The 8,379-nt window shown below is 40.5% G+C and overlaps 1 non-coding gene across 1 annotated transcript; it reads left to right on the top strand.

Annotated features, from left to right (window-relative positions):
* Nucleotides 1-606: 606 nt before the first annotated feature.
* On the top strand, nt 607-690 carry Trnap-ugg (transfer RNA proline (anticodon UGG)). The gene has a single exon. It is a non-coding gene; the product is annotated as a tRNA-Pro (tRNA).
* The last annotated feature ends 7,689 nt before the right edge of the window (nt 691-8,379 follow it).

Here is an 8,379-nt window from a genome sequence, read left to right as displayed (position 1 = left end):
TGAATTTTCCCGTCCCCTGTTTAACATGACTGATTACACCGCGCAAAATAACTTGCTTCTGAAATAATCAGTTTTAGGTTCCTTTTTGCTGTTACTTTCAGTAACGGTATACTTCGAATAATGACTAAAAGTTTCTAAAGGAGCTGAACAAGAGTGATATTTCGATCGATATTTGGTTGAGGCTGTGGCAGAATTCGGTGTTTACCTCCAGCAAAGATGGCGAAACTGAAAGTAACAGGCGCAGCAACGGCTACAGCGAAAGATCGCAAGTTGATGATATTCCTGCATCGTCACCTTCAGATTGTATCAATTTTTCACGCTGAAGCAACCACAGAATTGAGGGTTCCGTTGTTTGCCCAAGTTTGTAACACGTCGATAACATTATTGGTACGTCAATCAAATGTGCCTTCTCTTCCAGCGAACGTTATGGAAGTTCACTCCTTACATGATGTTACATGCGTGTTCAACCCCCTCCTGTTTTTAATCTTTTGAAGCAAATAGAGCATTGTACTTCGCTGCTACCGCATATGGTGAAATACTTTCAAACTAGAGATGCAATCATTCTGCAATACAACGCAAGTACAACGATGACAGCGAGATACGAAGGCCCGGGTGGCCGAGCGGTTCTAGGCGCTACGGTTTGGAACCGCACGACTGCTACGGTCGCAGGTTCGAATCCTGCCTCGGGCATGGATGTGTGTGATGTCCTTAGGTTAGTTAGGTTTAAGTAGTTCTAAGTTCTAGGGGACTGATGAACTCAGAAGTTGAGTCCCATAGTGCTCAAAGCCATTTGAACCATTTGAACAGCGAGAAACGACCTTATAGATGATGCGGAAGCCAGCCTTGCACACTGCATGTACACGCGTACTGTCTAATATTCAACACCACACGTTAACAGGTACGTTATTGTTTTAGATATGCTGTATCGATTTTTATGGTACTTGTCTCAAATGGTTCAAATGGATCTGAGCACTATGGGACTTAACATCTGATGTCATCAGTCCCCTAGAACTTAGAACCTCTGAAACCTAACTAACCTAAGGACATCACACACATCCATGCACTAGGCAGGATTCCAACCTGCGACCTTAGCGTTCACGCAGTTCCAGACTGAAGCGCCTGGAACCGCTCGGCCACGGCGGCCGGCCGATACTTGTTTATTGGTAGTTTCTAACTCTTATTAAAACGGCACTGATGGCTGTTTCCACTTTCTATAGTAACAGAATATTGCAATTCTACGGAAATTTTGCGAGTAAACGTTACTCGTTTTTAAAAGTAGTTTGATTTAAAAACCAAAATTTTAGCATTGTTGCTATGACGAATTGATATGCCGGTTTTTTACCCGATTTATAGTGAAAAATAAAAAAAACTCGTTATTGCTGACATCAAGCAAATAGCCGATAACACCGGTTACACGGAATTGAACTACGGGTATCAGTTTTTAACTGGTCGATTTTTCCTATTTCTGGAGCAGCGTGTATCACAGGTGGCTCACTCTCGCGCCTACCGATTATGCTATCAGCAATACAATAACGTATGATGTATTATCTAAAAAACAAGGTGCAGTGAAAGGCTCTGAACACAATTTTATGTGAGCTTTCAACGAGAGAGCTTTCTGGACAAATGAGATATCACATAATTTGTGATTAATTTAGTGTACATTTATTTTATGTAATCTCTCGCCATTCCAAAAATAAAAGATCAATATATTAAAGTAGCAGCCCAGGGCGTTTGAATACGACCACCGTCCAGCGGTGAAAAACAGGAAAAGCAGCGCTGACAGGTGAAGGAAAGCATGAAAACGTGCGCCGCCCTACAGCGAAAAACACAAATCTCAGCTCTGGTTTGAAGGTGTTAATGCTGGCACTCTTCATGCGGTCTGCTGTCCCTTCCTATTTTAAACTACACATATTTGGCGCAGTTTCTTATTTGTTGTAATATTATTTTAATTCTTGTAACTTCCGATTCTCGTGCTAACAATCCAACATGTGAAACGTATACCAGGTCCATGCTAAATAATGTCACTATCGCCTGCTTTTATTGTTGTGTTATCCCTAATAGTGTATTTTAACTTTTCTGTAGGCTGCAGAGCAGCGTACTGTGCTGCTGCCAGCCCCCCCCCCTTTGGGGGGGGGGGGGAATCGAAATCCAATAAAGGAGAAAAAAATAATGTCAATACAGTTTGATATCGCTATGTGAAAATTCTTTCACGTGACGCTCATTTGTACTGTGGTTTTGTATTTACACTACGCTGATTTTTTTGTGTTTGTGTGTATATGTGTGATCGTGCGTGGAAAACCGAGTACCGTGATTTTAAGGGCGCAAACGTAAAACAGCCTGTTTCATATCTTATACAAAGCTTTGTTGCACGATAATTACTTGTTAAATACGTCATGTAGTTATCCTTCGTTGAGGCCCTCAGTCTTAAAACAAGGTTACGGCATATGGCATGATATATCCTTCCTGCGTAATAAGGGTAATAATTCTAGTTCCTTACGTTTAATTAAACATATAATTTCTAAAGTTTAAAAATTTCCTGGCGAATCAACTGTTCAGAGAGATTTCGGGCTTGCAGCCGGTCGTCATAAACTTCATTACACGATATTTCGACTGGCCAACTGCCACTCATCTTCAGGTGAGCCGAACAAGGACTTTTTTTCCCTTTATTGTTATTTTTATACCTGTACAGGTAGGCCGGCAGCGGCAAAACTACGCCGCTTCTCGGCCACAGACATTACAGGGAGTACAGAAAGAATCACAGAGAAAGAAAAAAACTGTGGATAAAAAACAGTAGACAAAGTTAAAAAACATGGAGCCGTTCACAGGCGCAGTGAAAATAAAAAACGTTCAGCACTAGCACACGAGCATAGACAACAGAAATGAGACATGTGAACGACGGAGCACAAACGACGAGACACTGAATCACTATTACGAGGGCACACATAAACTATGATGGCGATCTCCGGCGCGCTGACGAACACGTTCTCCGCTCTTATACAGGGTGAGTCACCTAACGTTACCGCTGGATATATTTCGTAAACCATATCAAATACTGACGAATCGATTCCACAGACTGGACGTGAGGGAAGGGGCTAGTGTAATTGGTTAATACAAACCATAAAAAAATGCACGGAAGTATGTTTTTTAACACAAACCTACGTTTTTTTAAATGGAACCCCGATAGTTTTGTTAGCACATCTGAACATATAAACAAATACGTAATCAGTGCCGTTTGTTGCATTGTAAAATGTTAATTACATCCGGAGATATTGTAACCTAAAGTTGACGCTTGAGTACCACTCCTCCGCTGTTCGATCGTGTGTATCGGAGAGCACCGAATTACGTAGGCATCCAAAGGGAACGGTGACGGACCTTAGGTACAGAAGAGACTGGAACAGCACATTACGTCCACATGCTAACACCTTTTCATTGGTCTTTTTCACTGACGCACATGTACATTACCATGAGGAGTGAGGTAAACGTACATACGTGGTTTCGGGTTTCAATTACGAAGCTTATGCATTGGTTTAAGCCTTGACTGTTATTCTGTGTTTATTTGACATTTTCGCATTCAGTCCTCTATTTGCATATTTAGTCTCTCTCCTTTACCAGCCCGCCAATCGCGAATGTTTTCTTTCTGTTGATTGCGGGCTTTCATAAACATTAAAATGATGATATGGTATGATGGTGGCCCTCAACTACGTTTCCTCTGACTCAGAACTGGAATATTAAAAGTTTTGGCTATTTTCGTTGTCTAGAGGCTGGGAGAGGTAGTTGCCGTATTACAGGCCAAATACTGCTAAGTCTACGGTATACAATAAGAATACACACATGAATCGGATGGTCGAAGGTTTCTATCACTCGACAATTGCAAATTATGAATGTAACATAAAAATGTATAAATGAAAGATTGCAATTAAATAAAATCTGCAGGTACTATCTTAACGACTTTAAATGACGAGTATGATAGTAGAACTACTTTTGAGAATGTGGTATATTTCTGCAAAACACCTATTTGTGTCTATGGTCCAGTAATTAAATAAAATATAAGTTGAATAACAAGGTTCAAAATGGCTCTGAGCACTATGGGACTTAACATCTATGGTCATCAGTCGCCTAGAACTTAGAACTACTTAAACCTAACTAACCTAAGGACAGCACACAACACCCAGCCATCACGAGGCAGAGAAAATCGCTGACCCCGCCGGGAATCGAACCCGGGAACCCGGGCGTGGGAAGCGAACAAGGAAACAATAGATTCCTACTTCACGTAATTAGTTATGAACAACAATATAGTTGAGAGATATTAACTTCTGAACGCATACTACGTCTTCACTGCAGAAGCCACGGAAATCACACAAGAACACAAGTCGGCACTCCGAAATACATCTATCCTTCGCGACCACGTCTCTCCGCCAACTGTCACATCCAGCACTTCCCGTGTCCTGTGCTGTACTGACGAGAACTACCTCATGCCTCTCGGGAAACGATGCTTCTCCCCACCCTCCAAACGTCTCTCTTAGTAATGAGCTCTGTGATTGGCTAAAGCGCTCCCTCCATGTCTCCAAGCCAACATTCACTCACAAACATATTGAAACACATACGAAATACTGGATTTCCTTTTAAATAACTTGAAATTAAATAAATATTCCTACGGCTGTACCATAAACACGCTCTAACACACATTATTAAATACATAAACAAATTAAATAAACATATATCAAAAGAAAAGCAAGAAAACGTAGGGCAGTAGCCTAATGTCTCTGTGCTTTCTAAAACACAGTAAATATTTAACCAATTTCTTCATGAATACTATATGTCGGATATAAACAAAGACATAGGCAAATAAATATATTGATAAGCATGCTGCTACCGTTTTTTTGTGTAACTGTGGAGTACTTACGGCCTGACGCGATCGCTAGTAATTTTTGACCTCCAATAACTCATGTACTGTTCAGGTTACATGCCTGTAATTTATACCAATTTCGGTTTACACTAATAGCTTTCTAAAGACACGTAGATCGATGAAATTGGATGAACCGTTTAGATTTTTGAAATTCTTTGCTAGGTGTTACTTGTATAATTTATCGTCAGATACTTAACTTTAAACGAATAAATATACCGAAAATTTGATTACGCCATCAGAATCGTCGTGCAAATAATGGTAATGCATATGTTTCCTTTTGAGGTATCATGATTCATCTGGCTACTATTAATTTCTATACGAACTGTGAAATGTCTGCCATCTTTGGCACTCCCAGCATGTCTCCATTATCGACACAGCGTCAAAATGGAATTCCCTTGCCACGTGGCTGGACCATGTGCTGGGGCTACCACTCTCGTCCGGCAAACGTTCGGCACCACGAGTTTGCTGCCGGGCCCCGCCTGGCCGAGCAGCCCGGGCGGCCACGCCAACTCCTAACGGAGAATATTTTCAGGGTGCCACAATTCGCCAGTTACCTCTCATGGTGGAGGGCCGAAATGTCGCTCAGAAGCTCTTTTTCCATGATCTTCTGCATGTGCTATTACTTCAGATTTATAACCCGCATCATATTAATTTTTTTCCGTTACGAAACCAGCTATTAATAAAAACATTTAACTGTTACCGATAACACAAATCATTTTCAATTCAAGTTCACTGGCACCGTAAACTGGAACGACGCATCATTGGCTAGAAGGTGTTCTGCATTTGCGATGGCGGGGTTGGAAGGAGACAGTTTCAGCAAACTTGTGAATGCCCACAACTTATGTTCGTCGCATCGGTGCACTGATGCTGCCATTTGAATCGAGTGTTGCCTGTAGAGATAAGTTCCCGTGTCATTTAATATTTCGCCATTTTTAAGATCAATGAGAATTTTATATTAATTTCGAGTATTTTGGAGGTAATTTTCCAAAAAAAAAAAAAAAAAAAATGCGGTGACGTAAACAAAAAAAGACTGTAACGATGTAAAGACATAGTGCCTTCCCTCAGATATCTTTCATTAGTAACTTACAATGTGGAACATAAATACATATGACAATCATAAAATTGTTTCACTGAATACAACTTGTTAAAATAAAAGACTGTAAAGACACAAATAAAATCAATTACTTTTGCTTATGAACTTGGTAGCAGAACACATTCATCTCCTTCGTGACCAACAACCCTAATGCTAAATTTCCCGCTATTCTCACTAATTTCGCCTTTCTTCGATTTGCTCTGAATCCATATTCTATGCTCATTAGACAGTTCATTCCACTCAGTAGATCATGTGATTCTTCTTCATGATATCCATTCACATTGAATTTTAATTACACTCCTGAACATTTATTTCCATCATTACTTCTTCGAAGTACAGATTGAACACTAGGGGCAAAAGACTTACACCCTTCGTAATCTGAACTCTCCTTTCTTGGTCGTCCACTCTTATCATTTCCTCTTGGCTCATGTACAGATTTGATTTTACTCGTCTCTTTCTACAGCTTGTCCCTATTTTTCTCAGAATTTCGAACATCGTGCACCATTGTTCTTGTCAGCAACATGGATGCGCGAGTTGTTGAGGTGATTGTGCGATAATTCTCACAACTGTCAGCTCTTGCAGTGTTCCGAATTCTGTGGACGATATTTTTCGAAAGACAGATTATATGTCGACAGACACATTCATTCTACACAGCAACGTGAATAGTGATTTGGTTACCATTACCTCCAGTGATTTTAGAAATTCTGGTGGAATATTGTGTCTCCCCTCTGCTTGATTTGATCTTAAGTCCTCCAAAGCTCTCTTAAATTCTGATTCTAACACTGGTTCCCCTATCTCTTCTAAATCCACTCCTTTTTCTTCACCTGTCTCATCAGACAAATCTTTCCCCTCATAGAGGCCTTGAGTATACTCTTTCCGCCAATCTGCTCTCTCCTCTTCAATTGACAGCGCAATTACAATTACACTGTTAATAATCCCACTCTTGCTTTTAATTTCTCCGAAGGTCGTTTTCAGATTTCTATATGCTGAGTTAGTCGTTCCGTCAATCACTTCTTTTTCGATTTCTTCAGATTTTTAATGCAACCATTTCATCTTAGCTTTCCTGCACTTCCTATTTTTTTTTCTGCAGCAGCACCATGCCTTGTTTCTGGAAGAAAAGTTCCTCTGGACATCCAATATTCCAATCAACATCATATTGCCATCACGAATATGTTACATACAGGTAAAAATTGAGAAACTTTGGAAGCTGTAGGTTTCTACTATCAACTAACCTGATGTCTCTACTGTTCTATTCTTAAATATAAACTACCAGTTGTTTGTTTCATTTACAGATTGATTATATCACTGTTCCATAACAAAATAAGTTAAGTCGGCTGGAGTAATTATACGAACTAACTTCAGCTGACTAGTCTTTTAAATGCAATGAATGACAGCATTAACTGAAATCACACTTGTGTGGCAAAATAATTTACGTGACCATTAAACAAATTCGAAAAAACCCAGTCGAAGAATATAAAATCAACACAGAAAACATTGCTTAAAAGAACAATCATCACCTACAATGATAAATATTTGCGACTTGTTGCCGGCAGCCAGGCATCAAACACATCCAGTACACAGTTCACAATCATCAGTTCTGGAGGCTCCGCTTATGTATGTCTTCCAGAATCTGTCGCAGCTCCTCATCTTCAAATCTCCCTTCCAAGCTCGGAATCAGCGACTTTGCTTCTTCGGGGTTCTCCGGACGCAAGTTCGCCAACGAAGCCAGTTCAAATTTGTGCAGCTTCTTTTGTGCCAGCAGACTACGTACTGTGGCAGTTGTGTCTTTGTTCTTGAACTTTCGGAAGCGATTGGTGTAGCCCAGTGTCTTGACTCACACCTCTGAGAATTCCTGCTCCTCCTCAGCACTTTCTGTGCCTTCTGGTGCTCTAGCAGCATGTGCACCTCGTTGATCAACAGCATTTTTGCATTCTCGAACTCTTGAGAATACTAACGCTGCCGTATCTTCTTCTACCATATCTCCTAGAGCAGTATTAGCCATTTTTGCTTATTAGAGTTTTCACTGTTTATTAAACAACAACCACTTCTTAGATCGTATATTACACACCGGTGCGCCTCTTGTACTACCAGCGTACAAACGTAGTACATGTGTTAATACAGGGTAGAAGCTAAATCCAATCCCTATTTCTCCGAAATCCGTCCAGCGGTGTCAGCGTGAAGGAGTATATACCATACTGTTCAGGTATACGTTCCGTTTTGTAAGTGCTGTGCCAAAACAAATCAAAATTAAGATCAGAGGAGACAATTGAAGGACAGTTGAAGGACAGTGAGAGCGACAGTGAGTGGAGTAAAAGTAACGGCGTTTGTTGGCTCGTTTGGTGACGGGATGTCGAGAGCCAACAAAGTCATACTAAAAGAC

Source organism: Schistocerca nitens, chromosome 1 (assembly GCF_023898315.1).
Source record: "Schistocerca nitens isolate TAMUIC-IGC-003100 chromosome 1, iqSchNite1.1, whole genome shotgun sequence".
NCBI classification, from domain to species: domain Eukaryota; kingdom Metazoa; phylum Arthropoda; class Insecta; order Orthoptera; family Acrididae; genus Schistocerca; species Schistocerca nitens.
The sequence above is the reverse complement of the archived record's forward strand: the minus strand, read 5'-3'. Positions and strand labels throughout refer to the sequence as shown.